General features: G+C 42.5%; 1 protein-coding gene across 5 annotated transcripts in view; it reads right to left on the bottom strand.

Annotated features, from left to right (window-relative positions):
• Positions 1-19,955, bottom strand: part of FAR2 (fatty acyl-CoA reductase 2) — a 155,436-nt gene that overhangs the window by 39,119 nt on the left and 96,362 nt on the right. The window lies entirely within an intron of this gene.

The following is a 19,955-nucleotide window of genomic DNA, read 5'->3' as shown; positions in this document are numbered from 1 at the left end:
ATAGTTAATTCACTGGTTTCCTCCCATGGGAAAACCTCACAGGAGAAACAGAAGAAAAATATAGGAGGTAATGCCCTGCCCTGAAGACATGAATGAATCTTCCCTACACCACTCATTTCCTTGGGTAGCCACTGAAATTCCTGTATCTCCACATCTCCTGCAACCACTTGCTCTTTGGCCTCAAAGGTTGCCTGTAGGACCATATCAGGAGCTAAAGAGGAGGAAGGCAGAGTGTGGAGTGGGAAAGCCTGTGAAGCATTAGACTCAAGCAATTTCTCTTGATGGTTCTACAAAGGACTTGAGGAGAGGAGAGGAGAAGGGCACATTCTGGCTCCTCCTCTTCCTTTGCCGGTCCTTGCCAACTGTCACTCTTTGTTCCTGTCAGATGAGTCCTGAGGGGAACTGCCTTTGGGATGGAAAGATGGGGAACCTTGATAACGCATACTGCTAAGGATGCTGACAGCCACCAGCAATTTTGCATGACTGGACAAGCATGCAGGTAGCTGGCCTCTCAAGCTGTCTTCCAGCCCTTTTTTTCTACGACTATGATCCATAGCTCTTTCTAATACATGTTTTCTGCCCAGGCTCTGCAGAATGACAAGACTGTACATCTGTCCACTAAAAGGATCCTTACATTTCCATACACATTCTGTCTGATGACTTGTCCAAGACCAGCATTTGGCACCCTGCTTTACCTAAGATCCAAGGTAGCAGGTACCCTGAACAGCAAAACAACTGTGCACAATCCTTCTGAGAGGAAAAGGAAATCAATACTGCCATCATCTGAAAAGTGCCTATGTAAAAAAAGCAGTTTCCTCAGTTCCCATTTACTCTGTGAGTAGCTCAGAGTCACTGGTAACAGTATAGCAGGTCTGCTTGAGCCATGAAAGCAGACAGCTACTGCAGGTTCCACCTGGAGACCTTTTATTTGGTAAATCTCACAGGCAAAGAAGATGAAGCCTGAATTTCAAAATGATATGTGAGTTTGCTGGAGTAAGATTTGAAAAAATCAACTTGAGTTTTAGAAGTGTCTGTTCTAAGTGTTTTGTATTGCTGGCCAGCATTATTGTATTTGAGCAACTTCAACTGAAATAACAGTAACAATGAAGTCTGAAAAGCTCCTCCTGTTTGGGGACAGAGACAACAAGAAGGGTAGAAAGAATAAACGGAATAGAGAGGCTGTGGGATCTGAAGAGGTATAGTCTAGATTTCAAAGGATAACCACAATTCAAAGGCAACTAGCCTACTGACAGGCATGACCAAGGACCGGGACAGATTGCTGGTGGAAGCTGTGTGCCACTGCCTTTGGAGGCGTTTAAGAACTGTCTAGATAAGCATTGCCAGGAGAGGCAGAGAATAGCTGAACCTGCCTTGGGGCAGAAGTATGGGCCAGCTGGCTTCTCAGTGTAGCTGTGCGTTTTTTGGTTGTTTCCTCTACTCTGTAGCTTACTCACCAGTAACATCAAGTTTGTAAATCTCCTTACTATCATGGTGTCTTCCTAGAGGTTGTGCTGTCTTTGACTTGCCCAGTGTTTATGTAAGAGCAGGAATTGTGCGACATAAATTAAACATACTAAAAGAAAAAGACATATGAAAGATTAAATTGCTACTAATAGCAATAGTTTCTTGTTTGACTAAGGGATTACCATCTTTCTGCTTATTTGACAACCAAATCTAGATAAATCCTGATGTTTTTAGGATGAAGAAGTGATAAGAAAATCATCAGCCTTCCTCACTATGCAGCACACTGTGTACTTGACTTCATGTATTTTTCTTTAACACACAGCTCCACATCCTCCATAAATCTGAAACTTGAGCAAGTTAAGAAAAGTTAGGACATGGAAAGTTAGGACATGAAAATGTCATTTAATTGCTGTCAGTTGCACCCAGCTACATGCATATTTCAGCAATGTAGTCTAGGCCAGAGAAGAGATTTCTAGACAGAGAAAGCCAATTATGGACAAAAGGTGTTCCAGTTCCAGCTGGACTGTAGGAACTCAGTTCCCAATAACTTGTGTTCAGAACTGGGTACTAGCAGCATTAATGTCTGTAAAAGCTTGTCTTCTAACAAGAAGATGCTACAGTGGCTGTCCAAATATGCACCATCTCATGAGAGACTGTTCACAAGCAAACCCTGATGAGACACAAAATGGGAAGATTTCCAAAGCTATCTTTTTAAGAGTTTTAGGAACAATTCTGTATTTGTTTGTTCTATTGCAAAGAGAGGCTAAAACTCCACCCAATTAGAGTTATTTTATACTTGTTTTACTTTGGCATAAATAATGCAAAGGCAGAGAAAGAATGAATCAGCCCTTTCTCCATTTCAGTCACAGTATATAAAAAGAAGAGTAGTATTTCTGCAGTGCCAGCCTTGCTCGAATTTGGGCAGTTACATTCCGCCTACATGTCATCTCCTCCTGACGTCCACACTGCAGATAATGTCCCCTTCAATATTTCTGTGCCTACTGCTTGGTATTGCCTACTACCATACGCCACTCAACAGCTGTAGTTTTTCACCCCCTCCAATGATTCACTGCATTTCTCTGAAGGATGAAGGCAATTTATAAATGCAAGCTCACAAATCAGCATACTGCTTTGGAAACCTTCTGGATCACAAGAACATTCAGTTCATCGTCACCATTAAATCAGATAACAGGAGCAGCTGTTTAATCAAAGTCTGCTGCCTCTTTTATGGCATCTGAAGATTTCAGACTTGTCAGTGCTTTACAGGAAAGTACAAGAAGATTTAAAGACAAAACAAGCACAGCTTATTCTATACTGTTTCCTATAGACTAAGGAGTGCTTAACATAAAGATGGTGCTTAGTCTGCAGGTAAACAATAATTGCATCTCTAAATTCTGATTAACTCACCCAGAGCATACATAATAAATCCCCAACAACTGCACCAGGCCTAAGGATTGTTCTATCTTTTCTTTTTAGAAGCCATCTGCCAATACAAAATACATTAAATGGATAGAAGTGAGCTGGCATGCTGTACTGTTGAAACCACATGAAAACACTGGCCAAGTCAGCAATACTCCAGAAGTGACAAATGAATTGCCACAGAATTATAGTGAAGAGAAAGACATTTGATTTCAAGATGTCCAATAATAATTAAACTGAGGGAAACCAGTAATAACATATCCTGCTTTCAGAGTCTTTTTGAGCATCCTAATGCATTCCAGGGGCAACACTGCTGCCTTGACCAAAACAGAATAAACAAACCTAATAGATGCTATTCTCATTTTAATCCTTGGAAAAGGATGCATGTTCTGCATAGGCTGTGCTGTCCCTCAACAGAGGTGAGAATTTCACTCTGAAATTTGCTGTCTTTTTCTTATGTAATAATCAGGCAACGCCCATTTATTATAATAATCTAATTGCTGTGATTTCCATTTACATCGTCAAGCACTTATTATGAAAACAGGGTGGCTAGAACTTCTCCCAGCGTTATATTTGAGTGTGTTTGATGGGCATCTCTTTCCTTATTCCTGCCCACTTAAGCTTTGACCTCCCTTCCCAAAGGACATCTGTAACTCTCTGTTCTCTGCTCTTGCCTTAAAGCATGTAATAGTTTAGAGAGAGTTCTGCCCATCAATCTTTCAGTCAGAAATTTTTCCATACCACAAAGATACAAAAACCTCAAAGAAAGGGCAAATTGCACATCTACAGAACAGTGCAGCTGAAAAATAAAGGAACCACTGAACAATGTAACATGCCAAAGGCTTTCCTGCTTTCTGAGGAGACATTTTCAGTGAAGCAAATATAAAATAATGAAAAGTAGAGTGCCTAAGCCATGGTCTACTTTAAAAAGGAACTTGCATGAGTTTGGTTTTATAACTGCCTTTCAGAGAAGCCTGAGTAGTCCTTCCTTGTTTGGACCTATCAGTCCTCACCCCTAAAAAAAAAACTTACTGTAACAAGCACCATGCAGGACGGCACCTCACTGAGAAACACAAGTAGGAGAGAAAGCAGTTCTCCTGTTAGCTTGGTAATGTTATCTAACACTATTTCTTGTGCTCTCCCCTGATGTGAAGGATTCATCTTCCAAAGTGCAAAATAAACATGTGTCAGCCATGCAAGCCATGGTGAAGGTGGGCTACTGCTCTTCATCACGATATCAGCAGAGTCTGTAACTCACTGTGGCTCCTTTCTGCAACAGACTGCCTCGTCAGTGATAGCACTCACAGCTCGCTCTCCACCAGATCAGGGCCAAATGCTTTGGTGACTGACTTAGAAAGAATCAAGTTTTTAAGTGTGATCTAGAAAGGTAACCTTTTTTCCTCCTGTGGTACAAACCAATGATCAATCAAGGCATTCAAATTGCACAATTAACCAGATGTTGCCAGCTTTTTTTTTTTTCCAAGACCAATAAAAATGGCCTTCTCTGGTGCACAGTGGGGCCAGGTGTGTTTAATAGGTGCTGGGATATCAGGCTTCTCTAGGATTAGCAAAAGACGTTGACTTACATTACAGTATGCACGTTTCACGGCATTACTGTATGAGAACATTTAAGTGGAGAAAAGTCAGAGAATTCCCACAAAATGAATCTCATATCTGAGGAACTACTGAGAAGATTAAGGTTGAGAGAGTTCAATTAAAAAGAAAAGGCAAAAAGCTTGTGTTGTTTCAGATAAAGAAATGGAAAGGATTGCTTAGCATAATTCAGGGGAATATAAGTGTGAATTGCTTCTGTAAAGGAAATATAATTTAGTCTAAGCAAGGCATAGGCCAAGGGGTAAAACAGCATGGCAACAATTCCTTTAAAGAACAAGGTGTTCCACTAGGAGTGTGGAATAATTTTAAAGTCCCTCTTCTGAACAGAGTGTTGGTGTATAAATGCTAGGGAACAACCTATATATAGAGATACACTAACACCCTGGTGCATATAACTCTCTGTGATTTCAATGACAGTATCATAAATGGACATGAGTGACCACCACAAATCTAAACTACTGCAGGTACCAAAGTAATGAAAATAGTTCTTTAAAAAACACCTGATCTCTGCAGTTTTATTATGATGAAGGGCTTATCCCAGTTGTGTTTGCCACTGATAAAATCCTCCAATACAGACTTGAAGAAAGGAAGGTACACAACTACTTTTAGAATTGCCATTGTAGGATATTTCAGACATAATTAGACAGCTTCTTTACATAAAGTAATTAGCCTGCAATTAATTTTTAGCCTGGTACATTTCCAGCAATAAGCATCAGGATTGCTCAGTCAACAAATGCGTGAAAATGCAGCTCAGGAAGCATTAATCGGCAGAGAGACCCTTTTTCCCCTTGTGCGCTTTCTGCCTCATTTCCTCTTCAGAAAGTTGCTTTTAAGTACGGTTCTTCTCAAGGCAAATAAAGCACAATTCATCTAATAGGTTAGAAAGCATGCAGCAGAGTGTTCCTCATTACAGGAAAACAAATGGCTTATGCTTCAATCTAGAGCTATTACTTTCCCCTGAGTAGAGCTAATGTAGTGGAAATACAGTACCCATGACCAACATCTAGTAAACAAAACAGCTGATTATTTAAAGATAAAGACTACAGAAACAAAGAGATGACAGAGAGTACATTTCAGTGTGGGTCAGCTAAGGCCAATATGTATAGCCAGCTACTTAGGATGTGGCTTTAAATGGCCAATTTCCTTGAAAATTGGCTGCTGACAAAGCCTGCTGTTTTCTAGCAAGAATACTCTGGTTACGTGTCAGTTAATCTGGAACAGTAAAAAGAGCTCCTTCAGAGACAGGCTGTAGACAGGAGCATTAGGGACTTGACAGACATGGAAAAGCTTTCTGTGGTCTCTAGTACCATCTTATAGGTGGGTGGACAAGTCACAGACAGAATATGGAGCTTTCTTACATTCATCACAGACGCTTCTTGTGCCCCTGCGTGGTACCTAGACAGATATCACTACCAGTGTTTGGTGGTATGCTTGACATTTAAAACACAGGAAGAATTTAAGTGCAGGGAAGGAGGATGGTAGTACTTGGAGTGTTTCCTACAGGAACCATTTAACATCTTTCTCCCCATGGTTTTTCCAGAACCGTTTTCCTTCTCATCCCTCCTCCATAGCTATGCCCCAGTGTGGGCATAGGTGCAAGGGGAGTCAGTTGCCAAAGGATGGCAGGAGTGCTTGGCTACGACCAGAGTCCTGTCCATCTCCCCTTCCTCAACTCCTGCCATGCAGAATTCACTACTGATTACTTAAAGAATCACTGTATGTACTTGGAAATGTTAACAAGTGCAGTGTTATCCAGGCATAGGATCTGAACCTCCTTTTCCATACCCATTGCCTGACTTACAGGTCTCTGAAGTTTCACTGCCAGATTTGTTTGGGCACCAGGGAACTTCAGGAGTGTTTGCTGAATCCCCAAGGTGAACTAGCCGGGAGTAAAGGCTGTGTCAAACATAGATGCTTACTTCTTGGAGACGTTTAAAGGAATGACCCGGAAGTGGGATTTTGGGGAAGTGAGGGGACAACATGTAGGCAGCAGCTGCAAAGCGTGCTTTCAGATATGACTCCCTTTAACATGGAGCCTTAGGGAGAAACAGGCCAGACAGAGCTACCCACAGCTACACATCTGGCTGAGCAAGTGTGCCTGGCTCATTACATCACACAGAAGGAAAGAAGACACAGTGCAGCCCTGCAAATGACGGAGGTGCAGTCCTGGCTGCAGAAGAGTCATGCTCAGTTGTGAAGCTTCACAGGAAAGAATGATGTGAAAAATGAGGCGGCCATCACATATGACATACAGCATGATGGCATCTTCAGCCAGCTGCAAAACAGCTGACCCAGCACAACACAATCATCACCAGCTCTGTGTAGCAGTCCTTGTTTATACAAAGGATCATATCCCTCTGATGGCTGGAACTGGCTGAGCCCCACAAAAGTCTTGGGGTCTGCTTGGCGGTGTCTCTGTATGTTAGACCATGCAGTAACTCACAATGCCACTTTTTAGTGAATAAAGAGCTCTGCTGAAAAGTCACTGAGGGATCCCCGCAACTAAAGACAACCTTATCTCAGCCAGACCCTGAGGGTATTTCTCCTTTTGCTACAACGGTGTTTCCAAAGAGGATAACCAGGCGCATTGGCTGTTACACAGACACAGCTGAGGCAACCAGACATATCTTGTATAATATATCCTCACTTATTTATGATCCCTGACCTCTTCCTGAGGCATAAAGGAGAGAATGCCATCATGAAGAGGATCACAGGTAATGTGGACACCAAAGTTCACCTTGATTGAAAGTGTAAGGGAGGTAAGAATCCTTTGATGTCACACACAACAGAAGTTGAACAAATCAAGACAAATGCATCAAATATTTAAAGCTAATCAAATGAAAAAAAGTTTTTTTAAACATTGTAGTGAGATGGCACTCAAGTGTAGAGAGCTGAACATCTGGGAAATGAGTACAGTAGAAGAGTAAGTCACTCTTCTAGCATGAAGCATGCTAGAAGATTCTGGGGTGTGAAGAGCAGGCAGTAAGCAAATGGTTAAGAGCCTTGTGCTGAACCTCTGCCACCCAAGAGAGCCAATGAATTCTGTGAAAATATCTATACCTGGAAATTAAACTGTACCAGGTTACGCCCTGGACACTAGAACTCAGTCATCTGTATGGTTCCACTGTTAGAAGGGTCTTAGCACAGTGTTGGCCTGAAGCAACTACCAGAAAGATGAACAAGTCCCTGGTCACAAGTGAGGAGTTAGCCTGGGACAGGGGCTTTTCCCAACAGATATCCCACATGTGGTCATAATCTTTTGGAAGGTAATGGCATGAGTGCAAGCCATTTCGTGCCAGCTGGTCTCAGTCCCAGAAATTCATCCCAAGAACATTCAGTTTATGGATGTTGTCAAACACTACAATCATTTAAACATGGAAGTTTTGTGTTTACCTAGGACCATTTCTTATTTCATAATTTTTTGTGTTCACATCCAATACAAACATTTAATCATTCTTATACCATTCCACATACATTTTTGTTATGTTCATCATGACAATGTGATTTTTTGATTGGTGCTTAACAGAAAAGCACTAAGCCCAGGTACCTCAGCCTGTCAAATATCTGCTTCCTTTCCTTGCTGTCCTTAACTATAATCATATTCTCACATGGCTAAATGCAGCACACGTAGTAAGTAAACAAACTGGAAAATTACTGGGAGATGGTCAGAAGGTAATGCAATTTCTGAGACTAACAGGAAGAGCAGGGACACTACAAGACGTGAAGGCACTTGTAAAAAAAAGACCAAGTCCAGTGAAGAAGAAAACAGTTGAGATTCTAAGAAAACGTCTAAGAAAGGATGACCTAACCATTATAAACCGATTTTCTATAGTGTCACTATTCCAAGCAAGCAAGGAAGTGGAGAGTTAGAAATAATCCTTGATTTCCATCCAAGGACCCTTCAGCTTAGGGAATTTAAAACTTCTTTAAGCAGATAGAACCATCTGTCCAAATAGTGTCCAGCTACTTACAACACAGTGTGGCTCTGCAAGTACCGCTTTTACGGGAAACCAGCTTTAATTAATGCCTCTAATTATGGCTAGTTCTCAGAAGAAACCATGGAAACCCTTTAGAAATGGTTGCAGAAGCCCACATGCAAGCCTGACAGCTGGATTCACAGCTCAGACCATCTCTCTGAATCCCACTTCTTTGCATGTTATACATGCTTTCTGTATTTGAGACCTCTTTTGACAGTGCTTTGATCAATTGGTTTTGCCCAAAACATTCTTCAAATTCACCTCTTCCTGGCGTGGGTATGAAAAAAATATAAGCAGTCCCACTGAACTGTGTCAAATTACTCTGATGTTAGAAAAAGGCAAATTTGGCCCGTGAAGTCCATACCAGCTTTTTGGCATGTCTACTCCCTTTTGCACTAGCTTGGGTCTCATCAAACAGGAGGTGTAGTCAGTCTTGTTTCACAATAAAGATACCTGTTGTTAGGAGGGCCATTTAACGTCAGCCTGTGATAGTAACACTTCTATCAGGAACAGATGTCGCTTACTTCCCAGTACAAAGATCAGAGCGTTGCCACAGATGGCTCGGTTACACCATGTGAAAATTTTTTCCCTACCCTGCCGTTGCAGTTGTACCTGACTAGAATGCTCTGACAGGGCTGATGGTAACAGACAAGCCAGATGTCGTTTAACGCACCCTGCAAGACTTTTCCTCTTTAAGGCAGTAAAGATAAGAATGAGTTTTGTTTGCTGTCGGGTAGGAGCTTGTCTCTTCTTTCTTTTTTTTTTTTTTAAAGGTAGAGAAATCGAGGTATTTTAGTATGGATGGAAACACACACACATTTTAAAGAGGATCAGGAAAGCCATATCAAGTGTCTTTAAGCCCAGCTCAGGTTTTAGCTTGCTCTGGCACCTCTCAGAGGCTGTTGAAGGGTAATCAACCATTACGAACCTGACTTACCATCTCTGGCACTCCTATTAATTGTTCCAGCTAAAGACATAATGTTAAAACTTTCTGATCAGAAGATCTATGACTCAAGACATCTTTCACACTGACATGCAGCCTTCATCTCACTCGCAAAATACCCAAAATACTGTACATTTAATAGAAAAGTTACTTTTCTCTGCAAGTATATTTTGAGTTCATACTCCTTCTAATGGAGACCAAAAAGGAGAACTCATGTAAGCTGAAACGGCATTCATATTTTCTGCATGCCCTGCCCTTGGCTTCTAGATCTAGATTTCACCAATTAATTTTATGCTACCCCGTTTATACAAGGCAGAAAAGTGAGCACTTGGGCTAATTATATTTCAGGTGTAACAAATCACTTGCCCATGGGTCACCAGAATGAACGACGTTTTCAACTAAGTGAAACAACAAAAAGTTGTTTGTACACAGAATTCTCCCCATCTGTCTGAGTAAGGATTATCGTTAATGAGCCTGTGTCCTTGGCCCTAGTCCTACGAGGTTATAAATTACTTTAATGCTTTAATCTACCGGTGAAAAATCCTGGCTGAAGGAGTGGAGAAGAAACAGGCAGAACATACTACAAGCAACTACCCGTAGCGAAATGCGTCCCTCATCCCACATAGTGGCTTCACAAATAAGAAATACACAATTTTCTGCAAATACTACTTGCATGAGTCTATACATCCTAACTATATATTTAACTGAGGGAAGTATGACTCATCTCTAAGTCTCCACCTGTTCTGCCATATTCGGTAAAGGTTGCCCATCAGTTTCCCAGATTCCCTGGGGAAAAAACAACACACCAATGCTTAAAGATCTGCCCCAAACTACATCGCCCCCCAAAGGTAGCATCCTTAGGGCATACAGCTTTCTGTGGATACTACTACAGAGTGATAAGCTGTAAGCAGAAGGTCCTGATGGAGCACCAAGCCTTATAACTGCATAAGGCCTCTACTGGGAATGACGAAAGTGATTAAAACAGTTCAAGGACAACAAGGCTGCACAAACACAACACCAGAGCGTGAAAAATGTGTTTCTGGTATGCACACTGTGCACAAGATAAGAAACTGCTTGTGCTTAATTGGAACTAGGTAGAAGAGTTAAGGCTAAAATTATTTGTCTTAGTGAGTATATATAGTAAACAAGATGATGCCAGTATGAACTGGACACTGGTAGGGGAGTTCTGGGGTGCAAAGTCTTGCAAAGTCACCTGTACCCAGGCAACCATATAAGTATGATCGTACAAAGCAAAGATTGCCTAAGTAACAGCACTGAAAAAAACCACCAAACTTGGGTACGGATGCAGCAGAAATGGGACCATCTAGGAAAAAAGTAACTGGGGACAGACTGTTTATTTGAGATGAGTTTGGATGAAGAAAGGGGAGATTGGATGGAGAAAGATAGGTGCAAGGGGGCTGAAAAGAAATAGGGTGCATCCAGAGATATAAAACTAGGAGATAAGATATAAAATCAGGTACAGAATAAAGGAGAACAGGATTTTTTGTTAGTATGAGTGTGGACACCTACAGATGGTGATGAAGATGACCTTTGAATCCAAGTTCACAGGATGTCAGAAGGACCCCCACCGGACAACCTGCTGGAGCCTCCATTATGTCTTTGTCTGAAAGACTTGGTGTGTGAGAGTGGAAAAAGGAAGGATAGATTTGCATACTAATTCTAAACAGTGGGAGGGGGAGGAAGATAGAATTGTAATTCAATAGCAGCTGGGTGTGATTCATAAGAGTTAAGAATGATAATTATTATTTTTATATTTGTGTGTGCTTTTAATTATTAACTTAATTGCTTTATTTGTCTCTTAGTAGTGTATTGCTCAATTTAAAAACATCATAGTCTCTTAATTCAGTTACGCCTCAAGCCTGCAACCTAAAGGGGAGAGTCAGACTCAGAAAGCAACATATGTCTAACACCTTTGACTCACCAGCCTGAAAAAACAGCTCTATCCATTAATCAACAGGGGCAGCCTTCACCCCATCTCCAGCTGGATGCTAAGACTCCCACCCAACCAGTCTCTGTCTCCATCCTCTCACCAAGTGACACCTATAATTCACAGGCTCCAAAGCACTTTTAACAGAGTAAGAAAACACTTACCTTTGTGTTCCCTGAATTTCTGTGCTCAGCTCCTGACGCTTCTCTTTCTCACATTTATATATAAAAAAGGCAAACCTGCTGGTATATTATGATCTTGAAGAGTTTAGGGAATGGCTTCATGGTGTCATCCCTCTCAACCTGAGGGAACCATGGCAGCACAAACAGATCTTCCCCAATGAACTCAACTGTGACGGAGGGATCTTCTCACTCTCTTGGTTTCCTGCCTTCCCCTATGCTTTCCTTTTGCAGTACCTTATTCTGGTATTGCAATATCACTTACTTTCCATCTCTTTGGGATCCCAAGTACCACATGCAATTTGTGATCCCCTGAGCTGCTATATGGGGTGCCCAAGCAGGAAAGTGGAAGTACCGCTGTGCTATAGCTGCAGAAAATGGTTTCTGAGGTAGCACGTGCCCTAACGGTGTATTTGTGTCTTGGATTCTCCAGTAGTATGTGAGCTAATGGCCAAGTGTCTCATAAACGGATTCCTCTAACTTCAGAGGCATGCTGTTTTCAGACTTATTTTTGCAGCAAAAGTGTTTTTAACTCACGAGGTTAGTAGAGCTCTGAGGAATGAAGTATTGGGAGGAAAATTCTAGTCTGTGCAATTCTCCTTACATTGAACATTTTATGGCGGCTCATCCCTTTCAAATGAAAAGCATTCAGTTTTGGCATCTTCTCTCCAGGGATAACAGCACAGCTATTATCTCCCCATCATTTACTCAATTCATCGCTCAGAGCACTGCAATTTTATCTAATTCAGAGAGAGTAAAAACGTACTAAACCAAGAATATGTTCTTTCCGTTTACATTGAAAGAGATGACTCTCCAAACACTGTGTTTCCTTCCCTCCCACATGCCTAAAAGCATCTCCTGAAGACACTCAAATTATATAATAGTATCTGGTCATCACTCTCTGAACCAAGAGAAATAACAACTAATGAACAATGACACTGACAATGCCGGAGCCATCTATGTCCTATGAGTATGGAGGTCAGCGACGTACCGTTATAGAAAAAGAAGCTCAGGAGATCATCTCCAAGATTAAAGCCTACTTCCGAAGGGATCCTAATCTACATTTGGGGTTGCAGCCACGGAGATGGGCATTTCTTTGCATGTTGCTCAAAAGATGTCGCCAGTTTAGAATATGACTTTACAAGGCCAGATGCCAATTCTGAAACATTAATGCAGGATGTTTTGTATGGGTGGCCTTTAGCTCTGCAGTTAAGTATCAGTTATTATAGCTAAGACTGGTTCACAGCATATAGAGTAATTTATTTTAAAAATTGACATTTTAACTGTAATGCCAAAGGGAAGCAGAATTAAGTCTCAGGCTGCTTAGTGCTGCTTCTGTTAAACCCAAGTGAAACTCTGCCCTGTCTGCTTCATATTTAGTAGCAGCAGCAGAGTATCTTGGACAACTGGTTGAGAATTTCCCACTACACTCTGGCCAGCTGTAAATTAAAAAGTTTGCCGTAGACACAGACTTTAAAATAATCTCCCCCTGAGCTGTGCTGGGTCTGCAGGACTAACAGACCTAAAATTGCATTTCAGTAAACATAGCAATCAAATGAGTCCTGAAAAAATGTTGCCAAGTAAAAAGGGGCCACTTATTTAACCGCTTTCAGTTCTTGCGCTGGTAAAATGGAGATACTGTTTATCTAATTCCCAGCTGGTGGGACAGTTAAACACCCTGAAAATGAAACACAAATGTATCAACTGGCTGGCAAGGAGGTCTTAAGAGATTACTCATGACTGAGCAAATAGTCCGCGGTACTGTGTGCTTCTTTTGTAGGGTAAAATCTCTTTCACGGGGAGATAATTTAATCCACCCACTCAGCAACCTGGTGTCAGAAGTTGTTCTGCATTGGTCATGAAGTTATTGGTATTATAATGAAACCATGACCTTTAAGGAATAAGTGTGTTTTTATTAACACTAGTGGACTGAAATGAGCTTAACTGAAGAATTTGTCCATTTTAACTGTACATATTGGTGGGTCTACAGGATGATGTTTTCTGAGAACTTTTTTCATGCAAACTACCACCTTGTCAGGGAGCTGCAGAGAGGGGCAGTTATAGCCTCACAGGCAGGCAATTACTATTGCACCTTTGCAGTTCCCACCGCTCTACAACACTGCAGCAGGACACATCTGGGACAGACACACAGCACAGTCTCCTGCTGCTTCAATTCCTCCCACGTTTGAGGATCCACGTAACAGGGCAGTTGCCTAGTAAGTAGACCTGTGCTCCTGGTCATAGAAGGAAGCCCAGGCAAGGCAACCACTTCTCAACCAGTCTCAGCTCAAAGGTACCTACTAGTCAGCCCAGATAGGGTTTTTTACTCTGTTTTTTCTCTCAAGACCTTTAGAGATACCATGCTAGACCAAACTAGACCTACATTGACCTCCCTCAGAAATTCTCAATGGTTTCCTACACCACCTTCAAGAGAATAGATACAAATCCGTAGAGGCAAAATTCCTGCTAGTGCAGAATTCTTCATTTCCATTCTGAGTTTCAAGTGCCTGGTTTTCTGCCCTCCCGTGCTTAATGATAAATACATCAACATTTTAAAAAGAAACAGCTCAGAGAATCCTTTCCATAGGAGAGCTATTAAAAAGCAATTTCTTTACCAGGGAGAAATACCACTGTCAAGTATGCAACAGGCAGCATTGCTTCATAGTTCATTTTTGTGTTTATATTATGGTTATCTTTCATATTTCTATTCTTCAGCAAATCAGCTTGCTAGATTCATTCTTTTTTGAGAGTTGGTCTTAGTCACTAGAGTCTGTTCACCAAGAACCATCTGTTTCCCAAGATTTCCCTCCCACACACCATGGCAGAATTACGCCTACAACGAGTTTCTTCTATTAGGAAAGAAATCACAACAACAAGCCTAGGTGACATGAGCCCCTAGGGAGACAACACAAGTACTCATGTCTTTGTTCATAATTATTTTAAAGCATTTATGTTCAGTACCCTTACTCAAGGGCTGAGTCTGGAGGGTAAGTGAACCTGTCTACCCTTCCCTCCCAGAGTCAGAATTTAATCCCATAAATGATGCTCTAAGCCATGGTGGTATCGTCACAAGCAACAGATGAGGAAATCTGTCCAACTTCTATTTGTCAGTGACCTGAGAAACATTTAGGAGAGGAAACACTCTTTTTTGATTGTTTCCCCCCTAGTGCATAATGGAGACAGTCTGATCACACAGCCTGTGTCAATGTTCGGTCAGTGGATATGGGAATAGCTCCACTGACATGACATATTTCAGCCAAGGACATAGCTCTTTTCTTTTTATTTTTTTTTTTTTTTTAATGTGAAAGCTCATATTGAAGGTTTCCCTGCAGTAAAATATCCACACTTCAATTAGAGAGGGCAGCTGGCCCAGAGGTTAACACCTGTCCTGGTTTCAGCTGGGATAGAGTTAATCTTCCTCCTCTTCTTGTAGCTGGTCTAGTGCTGTGTTTTGGATTTAATATGAGAATAATGTTGATAACGCACTGATGTTTTTGTTGTTGCTAAATAGTGCTTACGCTACGTTAAGGAATTTTCAGCGTCTCCTGCTCTGCCGACTGAGAAGGCAGGAGATGCCCAAGACGCTGGGAGGGGGCACAGCCAGGACAGCTGAGCCAAACCGGCCAAAGGGATATTCCATACCATATGATGTCATGCTCAGTATAGAAACTAGGGGAAAGCTGGCGGGGGCAGTGCTGCTGCTCAGGACTGGCTGGGCATCCATCAGTGGGTGGTGAGCAATCGCATCATGCATCACTCACTTTGTATATTCTATTATTATTATTATATTTCCATTATTAAGCTGTTCTTATTTCACCCCCCTGTTCCCTTCCCAAGGAAGAACTCAGAGGGACGGTTCCTCCTCTTCCTCGGAGGGAGAGAAAAACTCATAAATGAGGCAGTAGACACCTGATCCCTACCGCCGAGTGGGCTGTGAGATTTGTGAATTGACTTCAGTCATCATGCAGGCAAAAACATCATCCCCTGGCTGCTCCAATGGTGGGATAACAGGGCCAGTAGCCTGGAGTTAGAGGGTAAGGAAGTCAAACTACTAGGACCCCTTTCTAGGGAAGGGAGCACTGAGAAAGTGGTTGGAAAAGGGGCATAAGCCCTCAGCCTTTGGAGGTGACTCCTGTCAGGTGTGAAGAAAAGGTATCCCTTCAAGGAATATGTTGTATGCCACCCAGGCAAGTGGACCACCATGGAAAGAGGTATCTAGTACCTGAGGGAATTAGATGTGCTGGAGGTGATTTATGATGACCTGGACAACAAGCAGTTATCCAAAGATCCAGATGAAGTTCAGTGCACACAATCTATGTGGAGGGAGTTTGTATGGAGCGTGCCATCACTGTATGCCAACTCATTGTCAGTAAGCTGCCAAATGGATTGAGAAAAACACATTAGTGGTATCAATTACAGAGGGTCCGAAGCCCCCTATACTCCAACTGAAAAAAAGATTTTGGCAGGATATGAAGTGATTCGAGCTGCTTTGGAAGTGTTTGGTACCAAAGCACAGCTCCTTCTGGCACCCTGACCACTGGTACTAGACTGGATGTTCAAAGGGACGGTCACCTCTACACATTGTGCAACTGATGCTACATGGAGTAAATGGGTTGCACGGATCACACAATGGGCTCAAATAGGAAACCCCAGTTGCCCAGGAATCTTGGGCATGATCATGGACTGGCCAGAAGGCAAAGATTTCAGAATATGGACAGGGAAGGAAGTGACACATGCTGAGGAGGCCTCACTGTATAATAAACTTCCAGCAAACAACAAGAAATATGCCCTGTTCACTGATGGGTCCTGTTGTCTTGTGGGAAAGCATCGGATGTGGAAGGCTGCTATATGGAGTCCTATATGACAAGTTGTAGAAACTGCTCAAGGAGAAGGTGAAACAAGTCAGTTTGCAGAAGTAAAGGCCACCCAGCTGGCTTTAGACATTGCTGAATGAGAAAAATGGTCAGTACTTTATACTGACTCAATGATATTGGAAAATGTCCTGTAGGGATGGTTACAGCAATGGAAGCAGAGCAACTGGCAGCGCAGAGGCAAACCCATCTGGGCTGCTGCACTGTGGCAAGATATTGCTGCCCGGGTAGAAAACTGGTTGTAAAAGTATGTCATGTGGATGCTCACGTCCCCAAGAGTCGGGCCACAGAAGAACATGAAAACCACCAGCAGGTGGATCAGGCTGCTAAGATTGAAGTGGCTCAGGTGGATCTGGACTTGCAACATAAGGGTGAACTATTTCTAGCTCAGTGGGCCCACAACACCTCAGGCCATCAAGGGAGAGATGCAACATACAGGTGGGCTCATGATTGAGGGGTGGACTTGACCATGGACACTATTGCACAGGTAATCCATGAATGTGAAACGTGTGCTGCAATCAAACAGGCCAAGCCATTAAAGCCTCTGTGGTATGGAGTATGATGGTTGAAATCTAAAAACAGGGAGGCCTGGCAGATTGATTATATCACACTACCACAAACCCACCAAGGCAAGCCCCATGTGCTTCCAATGGTGGAAACAACCACCGGATGGCTGGAAACATATCTTGTGCCCCCTGCCATCACCCAGAACGCTGTCCTGGATCTCAAAAAACAAGTCTTATGGTGACATGGCACCCCACAGAGAATTGAGTCAGAAAATGGGACTCATTCCAAAACAACCTCATAGACACCTCGGCCAAAGAGCATGGCATTGAGTGGGTGTATCACATCCCCTATCACGCACCAGCCTCTGGGAAAATCAAAAGATACAATGGACTGTTAAAGACTACAATGAGAGCAATGAAGCGTGGGACACTTAAACTCTGTGATACACATTTAGCAAAAGCCACCTGGTTAGTCAACACTAGGGGATCTGCCAATCAAGTTGTCCCTGCCCAATGAAAACTTTTATGTACTGTAAAAGGGGGTAAAGTCCTTGGAGTGCACTTAAAAAAACACCCTGGGGAAGACAGTCTGGGTTATTCCTGTCTCAGGCAAAGGCAAACCCATTTGTGGGATTGTTTTTGCTCAAGGACCTGGGTGCACTTGGTGGGTGATGTGGGAGGATGGGGAATTCCAATATGTACCTCAAGGGGATTTGATTTTGGGTGATAATAGCCAATAAAATAAATTATATGATGTCAATTGCTATAGAACTATGCATACTATCATGTCGATAATGGCTGTATGTGATATCAACAGTATTAGAGTGTAAATCACCCAGATTAATGAAGAAAGAACTTTGATGAAAACTGAGCAAAGTGCAGCGGTGATGGAACCAGAACTGGCTTCAACATGCAACAATCCAACACCACACACCATCTCCCCTGTCCTGAAGGACTGCTATGACAGATGAAGCCCAAAGTCAGGGACTAAATGAACACAACGAACATTTTACAGGGATGGCCCATAAATGAAGGGAGTGATATCTGCGTGTATATATCAAAAGACAGGGAAAGTGGTGGCGATTAATTGGAATGTATTGGAAAGAGTGGGACACAGGCATGACACAGACGGTACAGAATAAGGGGTGGATACTCAAAAAGGACTGTTTTGGTTTTACCCCAGCCAGTGAGTAAGCACCACACAGCTGCTCGCTACCTGCTCCCCAGTGGGATGGGGTAGAGAATTGGAAGTGTAAAAGTGAGGAAACTCATGGGTTAAGAACAGCTTAATAAATGGAAATAAAATGAAATCGTAATGATTATGATGATGATGATGATCATAATAGAATATACAAAGCGAGTGATGCACGATGCGATTGCTCACCACCCACTGATGGATGCCCAGCCAGTCCTGAGCAGCAGCCCCGCCCCCAGCCAGCTTTCCCCTAGTTTCTATACTGAGCATGACATCATATGGTATGGAATATCCCTTTGGCCGGTTTGGCTCAGCTGTCCTGGCTGTGCCCCCTCCCAGCGTCTTGGGCATCTCCTGCCTTCTCAGTCGGCAAAGCAAGAGAAGCTGAAAATTCCTTAACGTAGCGTAAGCACTATTTAGCAACAACAAAAACATCAGTGCGTTATCAACATTATTCTCATATTAAATCCAAAAACACAGCACTATACCAGCTACAAGAAGAAGAAGAGGAAAATTAACTCTATCCCAGCTGAAACCAGGACACTGACTGGGGATTTAGATATGGATCTACCAGGTTCAGCTCCCCACTCTGTACTGATTGCTGATTCCCACTCTCTTGCTACAATACCAAAAGCTCAAGACCTTTGCAAGAAGTGGGGATGGGGAGAGAGAGAATGAGGTTGTACTAGCCCTCTTTCCCCTTCCACAGCCCAGGCCCTGATTTCATTGAATGTGTTTATGTCAGAGTTAGGAGTGATGTCCCTCACATTCCTTCCTCTGCCTCTGACCTTTCCGTGATCACGCGGGAGTCACCAAATCTTTCTGACACATACTCATCCCATCTACCTTACCTAAGTAAGTGTGTGGGAGAGTTTAATCGGATTAAACTGAAAGAGGTAATAGATCTATAACGAAGGTATCATCTCACATCAAATCCATTACATCTGCCAAATAATAACAATAAAGTGTGGGCCTTATCCTGGGGCCTCATCCAAAGGGCAGGACGTAGATGACAGCCGAGAAGCCAGACTGCAGCCTGTGCTATGCATTCATGCTCCACCAAATACCAGGACTAAGTGCATCCTGGGTAGCTGTCACCTTCACTTATGTCACTCATGCAAGAAGACAAATTGCAGTGGAGAAGTGAGTAAATACATGCCATGCCTTCAACAGAAAACAAACTGGGAAGGAGTGAGAAAACCAATTGCTCTTTTCAGATTAAAGGGGATGCTATCGAAGAAGCAGCATTTCTCTTGCACTTTACCTATACAGTATTTGCACTCAGTCCCTAAAGTGACCTGCTTGAACCAAACCCCTGTAGGCATGCTGCTGATCACAGAGAAATTAATCTCTTTTAACAAAATGCTGAAGTTTTCAGAATAGAAATGGAATTTCTTGGCTCTTCCTCTTTTCAGTATTGCAGTTCCAGAGCCCTGGCATCCTGTCAATGCAGGGGCTCAACTATGCCTTTGGAGCTGAAATTGATCTAGCCTTGCTCTTAGAAAACTAATAAAAACAAGGGAAAAGGAGCACTGAGTGAATTAAATGCAGATCCTGCCAGAGGACAGGAGCACAAAACAAGGTGTAGGCAGAGAAATTATCCAGGAGCACAAGAACAACCGTGCAGGAGCAGACCTAAGGTGTATTTGTTCTTAGCCCCTGACTGACAACAGCTACAAGGGATGTTTCAAAGCTAGATGTAAGCACTTTGCATCAGGCAGCCAGGAAATCACACCTTCCCAGTTACGTCTCATCCTGGTTTATAGAAGGATTTAAGTGATTGGTTTAAGTGTTAAAGTTACAACACTGTATTTTTTATTATATATATAATTATATATT

This window comes from Phalacrocorax carbo, chromosome 1, assembly GCF_963921805.1.
Source record: "Phalacrocorax carbo chromosome 1, bPhaCar2.1, whole genome shotgun sequence".
Lineage (NCBI taxonomy): Eukaryota > Metazoa > Chordata > Aves > Suliformes > Phalacrocoracidae > Phalacrocorax > Phalacrocorax carbo.
This window is presented reverse-complemented; position numbering and strand designations above follow the sequence as displayed.